The following is a 22,796-nucleotide window of genomic DNA, read 5'->3' as shown; positions in this document are numbered from 1 at the left end:
CAAACATATGACTATTTTACAGCCATTTAAAGACAAGACTCTCGTTAATCTAACCACACTGTCCGATTTCAAAAAGGCTTTACAACGAAAGCAAAACATTAGATTATGTCAGCAGAGTACCAAGCCATTAATAATCAGACACCCATTTTTCAAGCCAGCATATAATGTCACCAAAACCCAGAAGACAGCTAAATGCAGCACTCACCTTTGATGATCTTCATCAGATGACAACCCTAGGACATTATGTTATACAATACATGCATGTTTTGTTCAATCAAGTTCATATTTATGTCAAAAACCAGCTTTTTACATTAGCATGTGACGTTCAGAACTAGCATACCCCCCGCAAACTTCCGGGGAATTCGCTAACATTTTACTAAATTACTCACGATAAACGTTCACAAAAAGCATAACAATTATTTTAAGAATTATAGATACAGACCTCCTCTATGCACTCGATATGTCCGATTTTAAAATAGCTTTTTGGTGAAAGCACATTTTGCAATATTCTAAGTACATAGCCCAGGCATCACGGGCTCGCTATTTAGACACCCGGCAAGTTTAGCACTCACCATAATCATATTTACTATTATAAAAGTTTGATTACCTTTTGTTGTCTTCGTCAGAATGCACACCCAGGACTGCTACTTCAATAACAAATGTTGGTTTGGTCCAAAATAATCCATCGTTATATCCGAATAGCGGCGTTTTGTTCGTATGCGTTCCAGACACTATCCGAAATAGTAAAGAAGTGTCACGCGCATGGCGCAATTCGTGACAATAAAATTCTAAATATTCCATTACCGTACTTCGAAGCATGTCAACCGCTGTTTAAAATCAATTTTTACGACATTTTTCTCGAAGAAAAGCGATAATATTCCGACAGGGAATCTCCTTTTCGGCAAACAGAGGAAAAAAATCCCAAAGGCGGGGGCGGTCGGGGTCACGCGCATAAGCCCAGTGTCCCTTGATCGGCCACTTGAGAAAGGCGATAATGTGTTTCAGCCTGGGGCTGGAATGACGACATTCTGTTTTTTCCCGGGCTCTGAGCGCCTATGGACGACGTGGGAAGTGTCACGTTAGAGCAGAGATCCTTAGTAAATGATAGAGATGGAAAAGAAGTTCAAGAAATGGTCAGACAGGCCACTTCCTGTAAAGGAATCTCTCAGGTTTTGACCTGCCATTTGAGTTCTGTTATACTCACAGACACCATTCAAACAGTTTTAGAAAATTTAGGGTGTTTTCTATCCATATGTAATAAGTATATGCATATTCGAGTTACTGGGTAGGAGTGGTAACCAGATTAAATCGGGTATGTTTTTTATCCAGCCGTGTCAATACTGCCCCCTAGCCCTAACAGGCTAGGTGTGCTCTGATGGAATGTTGTTGTAGGACATGCTATGTGTGCTCTGATTGAATTTTGTTGTAGGACATGCTAGCTGTGCTCTGATGGAATGTTGTTGTGGGATATGTTAGATGTGCTCTGATGGAATGCTGTTGTTGGACATACTAGGTGTGCTCTGATGCAATGTTGTAGGACATGATATGTCTGCTCTGATGGAATGTTGTTGTAGGACATGCTAGGTGTGCTCTGATGGAATGTTGTTGTTGGACATGCTAGGTGTGCTCTGATGGAATGTTGTTGTAGGACATGCTATGTGTGCTCTGATGGAATGTTGTTGTAGGACATGCTAGGTGTTCTCTGATGGAATGTTGTTGTTTGACACGCTAGGTGTGCACTGATGGAATGTTGTTGTCAGACATGCTAGGTGTTTACTGATGGAATGTTGTTGTAGGACATGCTAGGTGTGCTCTGATGAAATGTTGTTGTAGGACATGCTAGGTGTGCTCTGAAGGAATGTTGTTGTAGGACATGCTAGGTGTGCTCTGATGGAATGTTGTAGTAGGACATGCTAGGTGTGCTCTGATGGAATGTTGTTGTGGGACATGCTAGGTGTGCTCTGATGGAATGTTGTTGTAGGACATGCTAGGTGTGCTCTGATGGAATGTTGTTGTTGTAGGACATGCTAGGTGTGGTCTGACGGAATATTGTTGTATGACATGCTAGGTGTGGTCTGACGGAATATTGTTGTATGACATGCTAGGTGTGCTCTGATGGAATGTTGTCTGACATGCTAGGTGTGCTCTGATGGAATGTTGTTGTAGGACATGCTAGGTGTGCTCTGATGGAATATTGTTGTAGGACATGCTGGGTGTGCTCTGATGGAATGTTTTAGTAGGACATGCTAGGTGTGCTCTGATGGAATGTTGTAGTAGGACATGCTAGGTGTGCTCTGATGGAATGTTGTTGTAGGACATGCTAGGTGTGCCTTGATGGAATGTTGTAGTAGGACATGATAGGTTTGCTCTGATGGAATGTTGTTTTTGGACATGCTATGTGTGCTCTGATTGAATATTGTTGTAGGACATGCTGGCTGTGCTCTGATGGAATGTTGTTGTCGGACATGTTAGATGTGCTCTGATGGAATGCTGTTGTTGGACATACTAGGTGTGCTCTGATGGAATGTTGTTGGACATGCTATGTGCGCTCTGATGGAATCTTGTTGTAGGACATGCTAGGTGCGCTCTGATGGAATGTTGTTGTAGGACATGCTGGGTGTGCTCTGATGGAATGTTGTTGTAGGACATGCTGGGTGTGCTCTGATGGAATGTTGTTGTAGGACATGCTAGGTGTCCTCTGATGAAATGTTGTTGTCGGACATTCTAGGTGTCCTCTGATGTAATGTTGTTGATGGACATGCTATGTGTGCTCTGATGGGATGTTGTTGTCGGACATGCTAGGTTTGCTCTGACTGAATGTTGTTGTAGGACATTCTAGGTGTCCTGTGATTGAATGTTGTTGTAGGACACGCTAGGTGTGCTGTGATGGAATGTTGTTGTAGGACATGCTAGGTGTGCTCTGATGAAATGTTGTGGGAGATTTTAGGTGTGCTCTGATGGAATGTTGTTGTGGGACATGTTAGCTGTGCTCTGATGGAATATTGTTGTTGGAAACGCTACGTGTGCTCTGATGGAATGTTGTAGTAGGACATGCTTGGTGCGCTCTGATTGATTGTTGTCGGACATGCTAAGTGTGCTCTGATGGAATGTTGTTGTAGGACACGCTAGGTGGGCTCTGATGGAATGTTGTTGTAGGACATTCTAGGTGTGTTCTGATGGAATGTTGTTGTAGGACATTCTAGGTGTGCTCTGATGGAATGTTGTAGTAGGACATGCTTGGTGCGCTCTGATTGAATGTTGTCGGACATGCTAGGTGTGCTCTGATGGAATGTTGTTTTTGGACATGCTATGTGTGCTCTGGAGGAATGTATTTGTAGGACCTGCTAGGTGTGCTCTGATGGAATGTTGTTGTCAGACAGGCTAGGTGTGCTCTGATGGAATGTGGTTGTAGGACATGCTATGTGTGCTCTGATGGAATGTTGTCGGACATGCTAGGTGTGCTCTGATGGAATGTTGTTTTTGGACATGCTATGTGTGCTCTGGAGGAATGTATTTGTAGGACCTGCTAGGTGTGCTCTGATGGAATGTTGTTGTCAGACAGGCTAGGTGTGCTCTGATGGAATGTGGTTGTAGGACATGCTATGTGTGCTCTGATGGAATGTTGTTGTAGGACATGCTAGGTGTGCTCTGATGGAATGTTGTTGTTTGACACGCTAGGTGTGCTCTGATGGAATGTTGTTGCGGACATGCTAGGTGTGCTCCGACAGAATGTTGCTGTAGGACATTCTTGGTGTGCTCTGATGGATTGTTGTTGTAGGACATGCTATGTGTGCTCTGATGGGATGTTGTTGTCGGACAAGCTAGGTTTGCTCTGACTGAATGTTGTTGTAGGACATTCTAGGTGTGCTCTGATGGAATGTTGTTGTAGGACACGCTAGGTGTGCTGTGATGGAATGTTGTTGTAGGACATGCTAGGTGTGCTCTGATGAAATGTTGTGGGAGATGCTAGGTGTGCTCTGATGGAATGTTGTAGTAGGACATGCTAAGTGTGCTCTGATGGAATGTTGTTTTTGGACATGCTATGTGTGCTCTGATTGAATTTTGTTGTAGGACATGCTAGCTGTGCTCTGATGGAATGTTGTTGTGGGACATGTTATGTGTGCATTGATGGAATGTTGTTGTAGAACATGCTAGCTGTGCTCTGATGGAATGTTGTTGTGGGACATGTTATGTGTGCTCTGATGTAATGCTGTTGTTGGACATACTAGGTGTGCTCTGATGGAATGTTGTAGGACATGCTATGTGTGCTCTGATGAAATGTTGTTGTAGGACATGCTAGGTGTGCTCTGATGGAATGTTGTTGCAGGACATGCTAGGTGTGCTCTGATGGAATGTTGTTGTAGGACATGCTAGGTGTGCTCTGATGAAATGTTGTCAGAGATGCTAGGTGTGCTCTGATGGAATGTTGTTGTGGAACATGCTAGCTGTGCTCTGATGGAATGTTGTTGTCAGACATGCTAGGTGTTTACTGATGGAATGTTGTTGTAGGACATGCTTGGTGTGCTCTGATGAAATGTTGTTGTAGGACATGCTAGGTGTGCTCTGATGGAATGTTGTTGTAGGACATGCTAGGTGTGCTCTGATGGAATGTTGTTGTAGGACATGCTAGGTGTGCTCTGATGGAATGTTGTTGTGGGACATGCTAGGTGTGCTCTGATGGAATGTTGTTGTTGTAGGACATGCTAGGTGTGGTCTGACGGAATATTGTTATATGACATGCTAGGTGTGCTCTGATGGAATGTTCTCTGACATGCTAGGTGTGCTCTGATGGAATGTTGTTGTAGGACATGCTAGGTGTGCTCTGATGGAATATTGTTGTAGGACATGCTGGGTGTGCTCTGATGGAATGTTTTAGTAGGACATGCTAGGTGTGCTCTGATGGAATGTTGTAGTAGGACATGCTAGGGGTGCTCTGATGGAATGTTGTAGTAGGACATGCTAGGGGTGCCTTGATGGAATGTTGTAGTAGGACATGATAGGTTTGCTCTGATGGAATGTTGTTTTTGGACATACTATGTGTGCTCTGATTGAATATTGTTGTAGGACATGCTGGCTGTGCTCTGATCGAATGTTGTTGTCGGACATGTTAGATGTGCTCTGATGGAATGCTGTTGTTGGACATACTAGGTGTGCTCTGATGGAATGTTGTTGGACATGCTATGTGCGCTCTGATGGAATCTTGTTGTAGGACATGCTAGGTGCGCTCTGATGTTATGTTGTTGTAGGACATGCTGGGTGTGCTCTGATGGAATGTTGTTGTAGGACATGCTAGGTGTCCTCTGATGAAATGTTGTTGTCGGACATTCTAGGTGTCCTCTGATGTAATGTTGTTGATGGACATGCTATGTGTGCTCTGATGGGATGTTGTTGTCGGACATGCTAGGTTTGCTCTGACTGAATGTTGTTGTAGGACATTCTAGGTGTCCTGTGATGGAATGTTGTTGTAGGACACGCTAGGTGTGCTGTGATGGAATGTTGTTGTAGGACATGCTAGGTGTGCTCTGATGAAATGTTGTGGGAGATTTTAGGTGTGCTCTGATGGAATGTTGTTGTGGGACATGTTAGCTGTGCTCTGATGGAATATTGTTGTTGGAAACGCTACGTGTGCTCTGATGGAATGTTGTTGTAGGACATGCTTGGTGCGCTCTGATTGATTTGTTGTCGGACATGCTAAGTGTGCTCTGATGGAATGTTGTTGTAGGACACGCTAGGTGGGCTCTGATGGAATGTTGTTGTAGGACATTCTAGGTGTGCTCTGATGGAATGTTGTTGTAGGACATTCTAGGTGTGCTCTGATGGAATGTTGTAGTAGGACATGCTTGGTGCGCTCTGATTGAATGTTGTCGGACATGCTAGGTGTGCTCTGATTGAATGTTGTTTTTGGACATGCTATATGTGCTCTGGAGGAATGTATTTGTAGGACCTGCTAGGTGTGCTCTGATGGAATGTTGTTGTCAGACAGGCTAGGTGTGCTCTGATGGAATGTGGTTGTAGGACATGCTATGTGTGCTCTGATGGAATGTTGTTGTAGGACATGCTAGGTGTGCTCTGATGGAATGTTGTTGTTTAACACGCTAGGTGTGCTCTGATGGAATGTTGTGGCGGACATGCTAGGTGTGCTCCGACAGAATGTTGCTGTAGGACATTCTTGGTGTGCTCTGATGGATTGTTGTTGTAGGACATGCTATGTGTGCTCTGATGGGATGTTGTTGTCGGACATGCTAGGTTTGCTCTGACTGAATGTTGTTGTAGGACATTCTAGGTGTGCTCTGATGGAATGTTGTTGTAGGACACGCTAGGTGTGCTGTGATGGAATGTTGTTGTAGGACATGCTAGGTGTGCTCTGATGAAATGTTGTGGGAGATGCTAGGTGTGCTCTGATGGAATGTTGTAGTAGGACATGCTAAGTGTGCTCTGATGGAATGTTGTTTTTGGACATGCTATGTGTGCTCTGATTGAATTTTGTTGTAGGACATGCTAGCTGTGCTCTGATGGAATGTTGTTGTGGGACATGTTATGTGTGCATTGATGGAATGTTGTTGTAGAACATGCTAGCTGTGCTCTGATGGAATGTTGTTGTGGGACATGTTATGTGTGCTCTGATGTAATGCTGTTGTTGGACATACTAGGTGTGCTCTGATGGAATGTTGTAGGACATGCTATGTGTGCTCTGATGAAATGTTGTTGTAGGACATGCTAGGTGTGCTCTGATGGAATGTTGTTATAGGACATGCTACGGTGTGCTCTGATGGAATGTTGTTGTGGGACATGCTAGGTGTGCTCTGATGGAATGTTGTTGTAGGACATGCTAGGTGTGCTCTGATGGAATGTTGTTGTTGTAGGACATGCTAGGTGTGGTCTGACGGAATATTGTTGTATGACATGCTAGGTGTGCTCTGATGGAATGTTGTCTGACATGCTAGGTGTGCTCTGATGGAATATAGTTGTAGGACATGCTAGGTGTGCTCTGATGGAATGTTGTCTGACATGCTAGGTGTGCTCTGATGGAATGTTGTTGTTGGACATGCTAGGTGTGCTCCGACTGAATGTTGTTGTAGGACATTCTCAGTGTGCACTGATGGAATGTTGTTGTAGGACATGCTATGTGTACTCTGATGGAATGTTGTTGTAGGACATGCTAGGTGTGCTCTGATGGAATGTTGTAGTGGGACATGCTAGGTGTGCTCTGATGGAATGTTGTTTTTGGACATGCTACTTGTGCTCTGAAGGAATGTATTTGTATACCTGCTAGGTGTGCTCTGATGGAATGTTGTTGTCAGACAGGCTAGGTGTGCTCTGATGGAATGTGGTTGTAGGACATGCTATGTGTGCTCTGATGGAATGTTGTTGTAGGACATGCTAGGTGTGCTCTGATGGAATGTTGTTGTTTGACACGCTAGGTGTGCACTGATGGAGTGTTGTTGTCGGACATGCTAGGTGTGCTTCGACAGAATGTTGCTGTAGGACATTCTTGGTGTGCTCTGATGGAATGTTGTTGTAGGACATGCTAAATATGCTCTGATTGAATTTTGTTGTAGGACATGCTAGCTGTGCTCTGATGGAATGTTGTTGTGGTACATGTTAGATGTGCTCTGATGGAATGCTGTTGTTGGACATACTAGGTGTGCTCTGATGGAATGTTGTTGTAGGACATGCTTGGTGTGCCTTGATGGAATGTTGTAGTAGCGCATGATAAGTTTGCTCTGATGGAATGTTGTTTTTGGACATGCTATGTGTGCTCTGATTGAATATTGTTGTAGGACATGCTGGCTGTGCTCTGATGGAATGTTGTTGTCGGACATGCTAGGTGTGCTCTGATGGAATGCCGTTGTTGGACATACTAGGTGTGCTCTGATGGAATGTTGTTGGACATGCTATGTGCGCTCTGATGGAATGTTGTTGTAGGACATGCTAGGTGTGCTCTGATGGAATGTTGTTGTAGGACATGCTGTGTGTGCTCTGATGGAATGTTGTTGTAGGACATGCTAGGTGACCTCTGATGAAATGTTGTTGTCGGACATTCTAGGTGTCCTCTGATGTAATGTTGTTGATGGACATGCTATGTGTGCTCTGATGGGATGTTGTTCTCGGACATGCTAGGTTTGCTCTGACTGAATGTTGTTGTAGGACATTCTAGGTGTGCTCTGATGGAATGTTGTTGTAGGACACGCTAGGTGTGCTGTGATGGAATGTTGTTGTAGGACATGCTAGGTGTGCTCTGATGAAATGTTGTGGGAGATGCTAGGTGTGCTCTGATGGAATGTTGTTGTGGGACATGTTAGCTGTGCTCTGATGGAATATTGTTGTTGGAAACGCTACGTGTGCTCTTATGGAATGTTGTAGTAGGACATGCTTGGTGCGCTCTGATTGAATGTTGTCGGACATGCTAAGTGTGCTCTGATGGAATGTTGTTGTAGGACACGCTAGGTGGGCTCTGATGGAATGTTGTTGTAGGACATTCTAGGTGTGCTCTGATGGAATGTTGTTGTAGGACATTCTAGGTGTGCTCTGATGGAATGTTGTTGTAGGACATGCTTGGTGCGCTCTGATTGAATGTTGTTCGGACATGCTAGTTGTGCTCTGATGGAATGTTGTTTTTGGACATGCTAGGTGTGCTCTGATGGAATGTATTGTTGTAGGACCTGCTAGGTGTGCTCTGATTGAATGTTGTTGTCAGACATGCTAGGTGTGCTCTGATGGAATGTGGTTGTAGGACATGCTATGTGTGCTCTGATGGAATGTTGTTGTAGGACATGCTAGGTGTGCTCTGATGGAATGTTGTTTTTTGACACGCTAGGTGTGCTCTGATGGAATGTTGTTGCGGACATGCTAGGTGTGCTCCGACAGAATGTTGCTATAGGACATTCTTGGTGTGCTCTGATGGATTGTTGTTGTAGGACATGCTAGGTGTGCTCTGATGGAATGTTGTTGTAGGACATGCTAGGTGTGCTCTGATGGAATGTTGTAGTAGGACATGCTAGGTTTGCTCTGACTGAATGTTGTTGTAGGACATTCTAGGTGTCCTGTGATTGAATGTTGTTGTAGGACACGCTAGGTGTGCTGTGATGGAATGTTGTTGTAGGACATGCTAGGTGTGCTCTGATGAAATGTTGTGGGAGATTTTAGGTGTGCTCTGATGGAATGTTGTTGTGGGACATGTTAGCTGTGCTCTGATGGAATATTGTTGTTGGAAACGCTACGTGTGCTCTGATGGAATGTTGTTGTCGGACATGCTTGGTGCGCTCTGATTGAATGTTGTTGTCGGACATGCTAAGTGTGCTCTGATGGAATGTTGTTGTAGGACATGCTAGGTGTGCTCTGATTGAATGTTGTTGTAGGACATGCTAGGTGTGCTCTGATGGAATGTTGTTGTAGGACATGCTAGGTGTGCTCTGATGGAATGTTGTTGTAGGACATGCTTGGTGCGCTCTGATTGAATGTTGTCGGACATGCTTGGTGCGCTCTGATGGAATGTTGTCGGACATGCTAGGTGTGCTCTGATGGAATGTTGTTTTTGGACATGCTATGTGTGCTCTGAATGAATGTATTTGTAGGACCTGCTAGGTGTGCTCTGATTGAATGTTGTTGTCAGACAGGCTAGGTGTGCTCTGATGGAATGTTGTTGTAGGACATGCTATGTGCGCTCTGATTGAATGTTGTCGGACATGCTAGGTGTGCTCTGATGGAATGTTGTTTTCGGACATGCTATGTGTGCTCTGATGGAATGTATTTGTAGGACCTGCTAGGTGTGCTCTGATGGAATGTTGTTGTCGGACAGGCTAGGTGTGCTCTGATGGAATGTGGTTGTAGGACATGCTATGTGTGCTCTGATGAAATGTTGTTGTAGGACATGCTAGGTGTGCTCTGATGGAATGTTGTTGTTTGACATGCTAGGTGTGCTCTGATGGAATGTTTTTGTAGGACATGCTAGGTGTGCTCTGATAGAATGTTGCTGTAGGACATTCTTGGTGTGCTCTGATGGATTGTTGTTGTAGGACATGCTATGTGTGCTCTGATTAAATGTTGTTGTAGGACATGCTAGGTTTGCTCTGACTGTAATGTTGTTGTAGGACATTCTAGGTGTGCTCTGATGGAATGTTGTTGTAGGACACGCTAGGTGTGCTCTGATGGAATGTTGTTGTAGGACATGCTTGGTGTGCTCTGATGGAATGTTGTGGCAGACATGCTAGGTGTGCTTACTGATGGAATGTTGTTGTAGGACATGCTAGGTGTGCTCTGATGGAATGTTGTTGTCGGACATGCTTGGTGTGCTCTGATGGAATGTTGTTGTCGGACATGCTGGTTGTGCTCTGATTAAATGTTGTTGTAGGACATGCTAAATGTGCTCTGATTGAATGTTGTTGTCGGACATGTTAGGTGTGCTCTGATGGAATATTGTTGTTGGAAACGCTAGGTGTCCTCTGATGGAATGTTGTAGTAGGACATGCTAGGTGCGCTCTGATTGAATGTTCTCGGACATGCTATGTGTGCTCTGATGGAATGTTGTTATCTGACATGCTAGGTGTGCTTTGATTGAATGTTTATGTAGGACATGGTGGGTGTCCTCTGATGGATTGTTGTTGTCGGACATGCTAGGTGTCCTCTGATGGAATGTTGTTGTAGGACATTCTAGGTGTGCTCTGATGGAATGTTGTTGTAGGACATGCTAGGTGTGCTTTGATGGAATGTTACTGTAGGACATGCTAGGTGTGCTCTGATGGAATGTTGTTGTAGGACACGCTAGGTGGGCTCTGATGGAATGTTGTTGTAGGACATGCTAGGTGGGCTCTGATGGAATGTTGTTGTAGGACATGCTAGGTGGGCTCTGATGGAATGTTTTTGTAGGACATGCTAGGTGTGCTCTGATGGAATGTTGTTGTAGGACATGCTCGGTGTGCTCGGAAATATTGTTGTAGATGATCCAAAGTCTTAAGGATATACATCTTTTTCATATTTTTAGACTGCCCTTGTCTTTTAACCGTCATGGTAGAGTATGCTATTCATATCTATGTCATTATCCCGTAGCCGTATATATATAAATGGATTAATCTACTGTATATGGATTAGAATAATCCATGTTTTAAATGAGACTTTAATCAAATGATTTCTATGATTTTAGTCATTTCTGAAACAGAGTGCCGGAGAGCTAAGCTGAGCTGAGGCCATCATGTATGGTTGCTTTTAGTGGCTCGTCTCTCTCCTTCCATTCAACTCCTTCCTCCCTCTCTCGCTCTCTCTCTCTCTCCTGATCCCTTCATCATTAATTCATACACTTCAACCATAACAAACCAGCACAAAGATCTGCTCTCAGTATGGATTATCAGGAGTAAAGAGGATAGAGAAAGACACAGTATTCGTGCAGAATTTTTTTGTTTGACATAAATCGTGACTTCACTCCCTTTCATCAGAGCACTTGAGATGTGATTCATTTTTCAATATGGGACAGTTCTGAGATTCAAAGAAGGAATATATGATAAGGGGTTTCAATTGTTTATTTCTTAACTGCACACTGAATCAGTGTGAATGAATCCTCTCTGCATTTTATTGGTCATGTTACCAAATTCCTTAGAAAAAATATGAGTGTGCATTACAGACAACGGTTATTATAGTTTTGTGATTTTTCTATTCGTTTTTAGATTTTATTTGAAATTCTGATTATTTTCAGTTAATTTTCTAACTTTATTTACTAGTTTTTATTCAATTTCAGTTTGATTAAAAAAAAGTATATTTCATTTTGTTATTATTTAGTTTCAGTTTTAGTTTTAGTGTTAGGGACAGCTAGGAGGCTAGGAGACATTTATGTGTTGTAAGCCTATAGCAGGGGTACTCCAGTACTATTTGAGATGGTCCGGTCACACAAATATCCTAGGTGGCAAAGGTCAGGACAGATATTGTCATTTATCTACATAGTAACAAACCCCCACCTTGCAACCAATGCAACTCCAAACTGTTCAAACTGTTCACACCCTTCTTTTTGGCAGAGAGAAACATTTGTGACTCGTTTCAGGGAACTAGGCGTATGTCACACGTCACTACTTCACAAGAGATGACTTCTGGAACATGTGAACATTCATGTGCTTTAATTAAAAATGTGTATTCCATCCGTAAATATGAATAAAATTGTTCAATTACGAGCCTAGTTTAGCCATGGAAAATAGGAAGGAACCTTCCCGCTAGCCATGATTGCCTGAGATAATGGATGGGCTGGACATGCCAAGAGATGAGTTTGGATTGTTCTGCCATGCTTCTGTCGATAACATGAGCTGCTCAGTATGTGTTGATAGTCCTTTCTACCGCACCATTTTTGAAAAGCTATAACGTTAGCCATCGAGAACTACAAAAGTTTTCAACAACATTTATGCCTGAATTAGCAGGCACTATTGACAGGTCAGTTGGATAAAGTGATGGGCTACTTTCTGCACTTGCCACGGTCAGTGTGAACAATGCTGGCCAAGCAAAATGTAGCTACAAACAAAACAGAGTAAATGGTTCCAGTCTACTGTGAAGTGTTCATCTCTGTATCTGGGTAAGAGTCTAGATACATTTTCAGATATTATATGTTTCTAATTTTGTCAGGAAGACATTTCCATTGCAAGTTAAAGAGTACTCTTAGGTAAGTAGCAAACATTAGCTTGCTGGCTCACTAGCTAACATTACGTTTATGATCTCTGTAGTAATGTTATTCTAATAACAAATCCATTAGCATTGGTAGTTATAGCCTAATGTTAGCTAGCTAGCATTGAACCAAGCTCTTTAGCTACCTCCAGATTCATACTACAGCTATGACAATGTTTGTATTGGTAGTAGTATGAGTTGGGTTTAGCTAGTGTTAGCTAGTGTTGCACAAGCTAGGCCTATTTGAAACCTCCCATCTACAAGCAGCATTTACCCGCCAGATTCAGAGGCTCAAAAGCCCCATTAGGATAAAGAAAAAAGCTTGAAAATCCCATTAGATTTTTGCCCACAGTTTAGAAGAAAAAAAAAACTAAAATCAAACATTATTTTATTTTAGTTTGTTTTGTAGTTGACAATAATAGTTTCAGTATAGTTTTAGTTTTTCAACATTTTATTTTATTAAATTGTTTTTCCAATTGTTTTTATTTTAGTATCAATTTTCATTTACTATAATAACCTTTTTACAAACACCACTTTGATAGGCTATACCCAAGGCAGGAATATACTGTCGATATTCATTGGGCTTGGGGATATATTCAGCAGGCTTGGGATGTTGTTGTTTCTTTACATTTCAGTGCAAGATAGTATTTTCATCAAATTTTTTGTAAGTTTGATATCAATATTACTTCTCAACCTTCATTACCAGGGCTTCAATGCCAAGATGCATTGTTTAATAATAAAAAACATTTTATATCTATTGTCATCTAAGAGTGGCTGAATATCTCTCAGACATCTCAGACATTCATGTCTAGTGCTGAGCGATTAACCAAAATGTTGGTTTGTTTTCTATTTTGAAGCAAATAATTGACCGACGTCCATTCATTTATTTGAATTCCAGTTCATTCGTTTTTTTTGTCTTAGAGCTCAATGCACAGTTACTCAAGATACATCAAACCAAGCCCAAACTGTGCAATGTAGTAGGGAGTAGTAGTTTCCAACAGGCAAATATTCTACATAGTTTAGTGCAGAAAACATGGTAATTAACAAAAATGACCATAATCCATTGAGTGCCTACTTGTCTGGTCTATGTGGGGCAGAAACAGAGAGGAAGAGAAGAGACAGAAGAATGAAAACGCTAAAGAGAGCAGCTGCATCATGAGGTATCTCTATCTGAAAATACATGATAGTTGGTATTCAGCAGTCATAAAGGTATACCTTATTTACTTCGAAGAACTACCAAAATAGTGATTTTGTCATCCAGCAAACCAAAATTGGTTCTGTGAAAATTCCCAGAACATCCGTTAGGTCGTGACAAATGTTCTCATAACACAAAAACTGTCCAGTCATGCTGATGATCATAGCTGCAGGAAATAGGGGTGCTGAGGGTGCTGCAGCACCCCCTGATAAATCCAACTAGCTTTCACAGTCACACGTTAGAATTAGACATTCATCCATGTTTCTCAAACGTAATATTTCGAAGTTGTTCCAAACATCAAATGTTGAGGTTAGTGTTTAAGGTTAGTCATTAACTCAGGATTTTTAAGGTTAGGGTTAAGATTAGGCATTAACTCAGGATTTTTAAGGTTAGGGTTAAGATTAGGCATTAACCCAGGATTTTTAAGGTTAGGGTTAAGATTAGGCATTAACTCAGAAATCTTAAGGTTAGGCATTATCTCCAAATGATTAAGGTAAAGGTTAAAAATATAGTATATATCTTACAACCGTGGAATCAGAGGCAGATGCTTACGCCCCTCTGTGAGCGCCTGTATATAATACTGTATATAACACCTTAGCAAAACTGAAACCTACTTGAAGGTAACAGCGCTCACTGTTGCCCATAGTGTTAGATTTCCACGTATTCTCCCAACATTTTCAGACATGGATGGAGGTCGAATACTGACTTGTATCGCAGGTGTCCTGACAAGATAAATCAGAGGAGAGCAGTGTTTCTGGGAATTCATGGCTCTTTCATGTCCCTCCTCTCTGGACTGACTGGCTCTGGAAGCACTAGCGGTTCGGGGGGGGGGGGGCTTGGGGGCCAGTGCCCCTGTGACAAAAATGTTGGACCCCTTGTGGCCCCCCTAAATGTGGAGTATGAAATACTTTTTACAGAACACATTTTTGCTATCGTTCTTTTTTACATCCGTTATTAGACAGTGGCAATGATGATGATTATGAACATGGTCTTTTGCCTGCAATGCAGTGAAGAAAACGATATGACAACAATAACGTCTAATGTAACAGTACAACTGGCCTCAGCTTGGCCCCCCCAGTTGAAATGGTCTAGAACCACCACTGTCTGGAAGGCTGCTTGTCAAACTGTCACAATATTGAGGCTGCCAAAAGGAATGTGTACGACCAAACTGAGAGCCAGGTCATTACTGTCGGAGGGGATTGTGTGTTTGTATGTTCTCCTGTGTCATCCTAATGCTGGACGCTGTGTCAGGCACCCTTATGCAGTGAATGATTCCTCGTTATCTTACAATAGAAACATACAACACATTGGACGGCCCAGTGACATGCTATCTCAACATCTCTGCACTACAACACTGCATCCAGATCCATCTATAGCGCATGCTGTTTTTATACCCTGCCCTCTTTTCACCCTAGGCCCAATAATACTTCAGTAAGGGATTGGGCTGCTCCACACACTTTCTGTCTCTCAGAGAAACTTGTGTCTTACATTTGTTCTGGTATTTATTCAGGTATTCTAGGTAGATCACGTATCCTAAAAATACCCCCAAATGTCTGGAAATACCAGCTGCAGTGATTTTGTTTTTTGCATGTTGGCTTCTATACTAAACAAAAATGTAAATGCGCCATGCAACTATTTCTAAGATTTTATTGAGTTACAGTTCATATAAGGAAATCAGTCAATTAAAATAGATGAATTAGACCCTAGTCTATGGATTTCACATGACTGGGAATACAGATATGCATCTGTTGGTCACAGATACCGTAAAAAAAAGGGCTGTGGATAAAAAAAAACAGTATCTGGTGTGACCACTATTTGCCTCATGCAGTGCGACACATCTCCTTTGCATTAGGTTGATTAGGCACATGATTGTTGCCTAGCATCAGTCTTCAATGACTGATGCTAAGTTTCTGGATATTGGAGGGAACTGGAACACATGTACACGTTGATCCAGAGCATTCCAAACATGCTCAATCGATGACATGTCTGGTGAGTATGCAGGCCATGGAAGAACCGGGACATTTTCAGCTTCCAGGAATTGTGTACAGATCCTTGTGACTTGGGGCTGTGCATTATCATGCTGAAACATGAGGTGATGGCAGCAGATGAATGGCATGACAATGGGCCTCAGGATCCTATAATGTTATCTCTGTGCATTCAAATTGCCATCGATAAAATGCAATTGTGTTTGTTGTCCATAGCTTCCGTTTGCCCATACCAAAACCCCACCTCAACCATGGGACACTCTGTTCACAGCATTGACATCAGCAAACTGCTCGAATTTAATTAACATTAAACTCTCTGGCAACAGCTCTGGTGGACATTCCTGCAGTCAGCATGCCAATTGCACACTCCCTCAAAACTTTAGACCTCTGTAACATTGAGTTGCGTGACAAAACTGCACATTTTAAAGTGGCCTTTTATTGTCCCCAGCACAAGGTGCATCTGTGTAATGATCATGCTGTTTAATCAGCTTATTGATAAGCCACACCTGTCAGGTGGATGGATTATCTTGGCAAAGGAGAAATGCTCACTAACAGGGATGTAATCAAATTTGTGCAAAACATTTCAGAGAAATTAGCTTTTTTGTGCGTGTGGCAAATTTCTGGGATCTTTTATTTCAGCTCATGGAACATGGGACCAACACTGTACATGTTGCGTTCATATTTTCTTTCAGTGTATGTTTATAATGGTGTGGGATGTTGGGAACATAAATGAAGTGAGGCCAGTAGTGAGAGTTCTCAGTGACCTCAGTCCTCAGTGACCTCAGGGTCCTCACTGTCTGCCAGGCCACAGTGGAACAGTAAGTCTGTTCACAAGTAGTTCCAATGAAATACATGTTCAGACAGCAGATGAACACTCAGACAAACAGTGTTGCATGATACTTTTGGTGTGTGTGTGTGTGTGTGTGTGTGTGTGTGTGTGTGTGCATGTGCGTCTGCATAGGTGTCTGCCACCGCAAATGCCACAGACAAAAATCGTCAAAAAGAAACAAAAATAGCTTAGCAAAGAGCAATTTCTTAAGCAATAACTTAGCTCGGACTGTCAGAGCGGTCTGAGTGGAGGGGGAAAATGGAAAAGTAACTGTTATTACCAGAGAGGTTTCAAATGGTCTATTAACTAATTTACTGCATGGTGATGTCACCATGGAAAGGCCAAATCTCCATCCCACCCAAACAGGCAGAAATTTCAGGCTGTCTTTTCAAACAGCTCTTACACTAAAAGGGCATTATCATCATTTTTAAAATGTCAGTGTTATTCCAACCTCGTAATGTGGAAATATATATAAAACACAGGAAAATCACTTGGGCCTTTAAGGCATTAAATAAACAGCATTGTGCAACATTCAACAACAATTGAGTTCTGCAAGACTCCCTGTGGTTCTAACAGCCAGGTCACCCATGATACACGTCAGTATTCGACATCCATCCATGTCTGATGACATCGGGAGATGACGTGGAAATCAGCCACTAGGGGCAACAGTGAGCGTTGTTACGTTCAAGTAGGTTTCGACTTTGCCAGGGCATTGGGGATGGTGGATGCAAGCAAGCATCTGCCTCTGATTTCAGAGGTTGCAAGTTCATATCCAGCAACAGATAGTTGTTTTTGAGATTTTTGTTTTATTTATTTCACCTTTATTGCCACCTCTATCCCAAACCTTAACCGTTAACTTAACCATTCGGAGTAAATGCCTAAACTTAACCATAAACACTTAATGTGTCATTTGGAACAACTTAAAAATGTGATGTTTGAAAAACATGGATGAACATCGAATTCTGAAGTGAGACTGTGAGAGCTAGTTGAGTTCTAACTATGTATATCTTTAATAAAATACAATGTCAACTGCTTAGTACTTATTCATCTGTGTCATTCCAACAGAAGAAATGTATACAAGGAATGCATCAAATAAATGCATTTGTTGCTCCCTCCTCCCAAAGGAATAACAGTAAATAGAAGTAGTCAAAGAACATTACCCAGCTAGCACATTTGGTTCCTTGCAAGTTGTGGGAGAATACGTTTTGGGAACGAACCCTTAAGTTTCCTGACTGGTAAAACGGAATGTTTTTTTAAACGTTCTGAGAATGGAAGTGAATATTTAGCCTGTTTTGGAAATGTTTAGGTTGCAGGGAGGTTTTGAGAATGGAAATGATAGGTTATTTGAAGGTAATTAAATTAGAACATGTTTCGATAAGACTTTTAATAACAACACTAGCTTAAGTTAACTGTTTTTAACATTAAGCACACATAGAAATTCAATTGCTTCGGTATTAATCATGCTAACACATTTCTTTTTTTTATTGTGGCACAGTGTCAGTGAGATTCAAACCAATAGTCTTCTGTTGTTTATCCATGGAATTAGTCCACTGTGCCACCAGGATAGAGCAAAATGCCATGTTTTTTTGTAACTCATACAAAGCTGTTCATTTTACAATTTTTTTGTTGTTCAAACAGACCCCATTTCAAAGGAAACAAGCCCTCATTAAGATCAGGTGTGGCCAATTAGTGGCCACACCTGAACACACTTAACAAGATAACGCACAGGTGTCAAATTCATTGCACGGAGTGTCTGAGGGTTTTCACTACTCCCTTGTACTTGATTGATGAATTAAGGTCACTAATTAGTAAGGAACTCCCCACACCTGGTTGTCTAGGGCTGAATTTAAAGGAAAAACCTGCAGCCACCTGGCCCTCCATGGAATGAGTTTGACACCACTGAGATAAAGAACAGAGTTTTCTTCATGCTGAAAACAGAATGTACATGTTTTTAAATAACATTCTTACAATATTCTCTGAACTCTACTAAAGTTATCATGTGGTTTTTATGGAAAGTTTTGTTAATGTTCTCAGAACAATTTGAAAGCATTACTTGAAATAGAACCATAAGAAAACCTATAGGAAATGAATGCTGAAGTACTGAATATTCCCATAGAAGAACGTTTCTTAATGTTCTCTGAACAATGTGAGAACATGACTTTAAATACAACCATGAGGAAAACTGTAGGAAATGTTATGCTGATGTACTGAAATTCCCAGAACATTTTCTTGACATTTCATTACTTTAACAGAATGTTTCCTAAAAGTTCCAACCTGGTTACATTTCATTAAAATGTTGGGATTTTTGGGGGGTCACTTTCCTTAAATGTGCTGAGAATGTTCCAAAGCCAAGCAGCTATCCTGCACCATTCCCAGAGGGCTGTATGTAAAATAACCATTGGACAACCAAGCTCTAAGAAACATATGGTTCTCAGAACGTTAAGTGCTATCTGGGTTGGCCAATCACTCAACTGGAACATGTCACCATAATCCTGCATGCGGGTTACTTTAATACACAGGAGTAGCTGCGTTGACATTCTGGAATATTCGTTCTGTAAACTGTCAGTCACGTCTACTTCCGCTCACCCCTCCGGCGTCACCAGTCTACTAACCACTGGTCCTGGCAACCATTATTACGCTCACCTGGCAACCATTATTACGCTCACCTGGCAACCATTATTATGCACACCTGGCAACCATTATTACGCACACCTGGCAACCATTATTACGCACACCTGGAGCCCCATCAACAGTCACTTCCTGGACTTCATTACTACCTTCATTACTTTACCATTTATCTAGCACTCTGTTCTGTCAGTCAACAGGTAGCATTGTTTGTTTTCCTTGTTAGACGCTGCTCTTGTTTTGTATTAGTGCCGTGTTCCTTTTCATTAAACTCACACTGCACTTGCTGCCAGAATCCCTGTGTCTACGTTACTCTTTCAGGCAACATCTTCCTTTTACCCTTGTTTGTGCGTGTTTAGCTCAAACTAGAAAACATAAATTCTGACTTAAAGCCTTGCTGTATGTTATACAAGGATGCTGAACTGAAATCAACCCTGCTAGGATGTTAAAGAGATATCTTTATCTGCAGCAGAGGTGAACCTTATATTACCTGTTTCCTGTCTCCTAGATGATATCAAAGTGAACCATCAGAACCCATCTCCATTTAAACCATTACATCTATGTGCAGTGATTGTTACTGTGTCTTGACTAACAGTCTGTACTCAAATAAATCTTGATATCATCACTTTGAATATTTTATGACTGGGAAGCACAGCAGGGATGAGGCACAGTGTACTCCCATCTTTATCACATATCTGTACGTCCACTTCCCTCTCGCTTGCTTTAGCATCATGACAAGCTAAGACTTTTAGCAAAGATTGCAGCTATTGCCTTTCTGTAGGAAGAGGACACCCACATTTAGAAACACTATGGTAACACACATGTACAGACGAATGGTGACGTGAACATATTCTCGCTCGCTCTCTCTCTCTCTCTCTCTCTCTCTCTCTCTCTCTCTCTCTCTCTCTCTCTCTCTCTCACTAACTAACCTTCTATCTCTCTCTCTCTCTCTCTCTCTCTCTCTCTCTCACTAACTAACCTTCTCTCTCTCTCTCTCTCTCTCTCTCTCACACACTAACTAACCTTCTATCTCTCCTCCAAACCAGGACATCCCACAGAAGTGGTGGTTGTGTTTGCCTGGGAGCCAACCAAATGGAGCCTGAAATGAAAAAGGGTCGCTCTGATGCATCAATATGCTGTCTGTTATTATCCATGCCTGGCTTTACATGGGTAGCACACACATGGGGGAGCTTCACCGAGCTCACCTAGCCTCACCCAGACAAAAGCAACTCTCCTCACCTAGCCTCTCCCAGACAAAAGCATCTCTCCTCACCTAGCTTCACCCAGACAAAAGCATCTCTCCTCACGTCTCCCAGACAGAAGCATCTCTCCTCACCTAGCCTCTCCCAGACAGAAGCATCTCTCCTCACCTAGCCTCTCCCAGACAGAAGCATCTCTCCTCATCTAGCCTCTCCCAGACAGAAGCATCTCTCCTCACCTAGCCTCTCCCAGACAGAAGCATCTCTCCTCACCTCTCCCAGACAGAAGCATCTTTCCTCACCTAGCCTCTCCCAGACAGAAGCATCTTTCCTCACCTAGCCTCTCCCAGACAGAAGCATCTCTCCTCACCTAGCCTCTCCCAGACAGAAGCATCTCTCTTCACCTAGTCTCTCCCAAACAGAAGCATCTCTCCTCACCTAGCCTCTCCCAGACAGAAGCATCTCTCCTCACTTAGCCTCTCCCAGAAAGAAGCAGCTCTCCTCACCTAGCCTCTCCCAGACAGAAGCAGCTCTCCTCACTTTGCACCCTTCTCATCTCGTTTTGTCTTATCTCATTCTGTGTCATTTGAACTCAGCCTCTGCGTAACTAAGGTATGTGAATATCTCTCATACGTGAAGAGCTGCATACCTGAATGATTAAGATAGGAGGCTTTGGATGCACCTGATCTGTCTCACTGTCAGTAAAGAGTAAAGAGAGAAATAGTGAGGGAATTCAGAGAGTGAGAGAGAGAAGAACATTTGTTTTATCTTGCTTGAAAATGAACAAATAAGCAAACAAAACTTAGACGTGGTTACTGAAATCCAGGAGAAGTACCTAGCTAGATGAATCATCATGTGTGAGATATCCAAAATCATCCTAATCCTCTCGACAATAGAAAGCACATAGAGGCTCTCTGAGATAAAGTGTCCCTAAAGATTTGAGTTTTCAGGAAGCAGAGTTATATTTGGATAGAGGGAGGGGAGACGATGTTTGAAGATACTTGTTTGTACCTGGAATTTACATTTGTGCCACATTCAGAGGAAACAGCTAAAAGTAGCTAAACTAATTAGTTTATTACGTAAAATACAAAGCTGAGTTTTTACTGTTTGTACAGTTGGCTGTCCGTCAAAAGGCTTTATTTGAATGTCAATGCTTTCAAACAGTACCCTATTCCCTATATAGTGCACTACTTTTGACCAGGGTCCATACAATACTTTTGACTACAGCCCTATTGGCTCCCTTTGCAGCCCTATATGCACTACAAAGGGAAGAGAGTGCCATTTGGGATGCAACCAATGTCATCATGACATTTCATGGAATATCGTACATCATTCATGTCCTAAGACATCAGCTTACCAAGACACTGATATGTCAATCCATCTCATCTAACGCCATCTATTCTCACTGGCTGGATACACCTGTGTGTACTGTGGTGGTGGATATGGGGATGATGTGTGAGAGAGATCGCTGTGGATAAAGTTAGGAAAAGACAAAAGAGAGAAAGACAGATGAGAGAGAGAGGATTGTCAGCCAGCCAGCCAGGGGAGACCAGCGGAGTGTGAGCCGAGCAGTGTGCAAGGGAGTCTTACTCATCTCCCAGAGGGCACTGCAGATTAGACAAATCACATTGCTGTGAGTAGGCATTAGTCATATTCAGAAGTGCACTACTCTGGAGACCGGTATGACGCTTGAGAGCTGGGTATCGTGGCTGAAATCATAAGTCTGTAAAGAGTAAACATTTATAGTGTGTTCCTGGACCGCTCAGCCCTCATCCTGGGAAGAATCAAATGAATACATGGAATTAGAAACAGAGAATCCCAAAGGAAGTGAATTTTGGTTTTGGTGCTGTTTTTATTATTTACATTTTTTAAGGTGTAGATTAGCTTTAATATTGCAAATAGATTGTAGCTTCTATCAATGTAACTGTCTGCATCATTTCCAATTCCCCATATATACAGTACCATTCAAAAGTTTGGACACACCTATTCATTCCAGGGTTTTTCTTTATTTTACAATTTTCTACATTGTAGAATAATAGTGAAGACATCAAAACTATGAAATAAAACATATGTAGTAACCCAAAAAAATGTTAAGCAAATCAAAATATGTTATACTTGAGATTCTTCAAAGTAGCCACCCTTTGCCTTTATGACAGCTTTATATTTTCCTTTAATATTTTCCCCTAATCATGCCATCCCTCCCCTTATTGGAGTAAACTATTGGGCAACAATACTTAGGCTTCTACTTCCAATTTATACATAAAAACTGACACCGTATATTTTACATATTTTGTTTGTTTTTTGCTCTTCGTGCTGTTGGCATAATT

Source organism: Salmo salar, chromosome ssa14, assembly GCF_905237065.1.
Source record: "Salmo salar chromosome ssa14, Ssal_v3.1, whole genome shotgun sequence".
NCBI classification, from domain to species: Eukaryota; Metazoa; Chordata; class Actinopteri; order Salmoniformes; family Salmonidae; genus Salmo; species Salmo salar.
The sequence above is the reverse complement of the archived record's forward strand: the minus strand, read 5'-3'. Positions refer to the sequence as shown.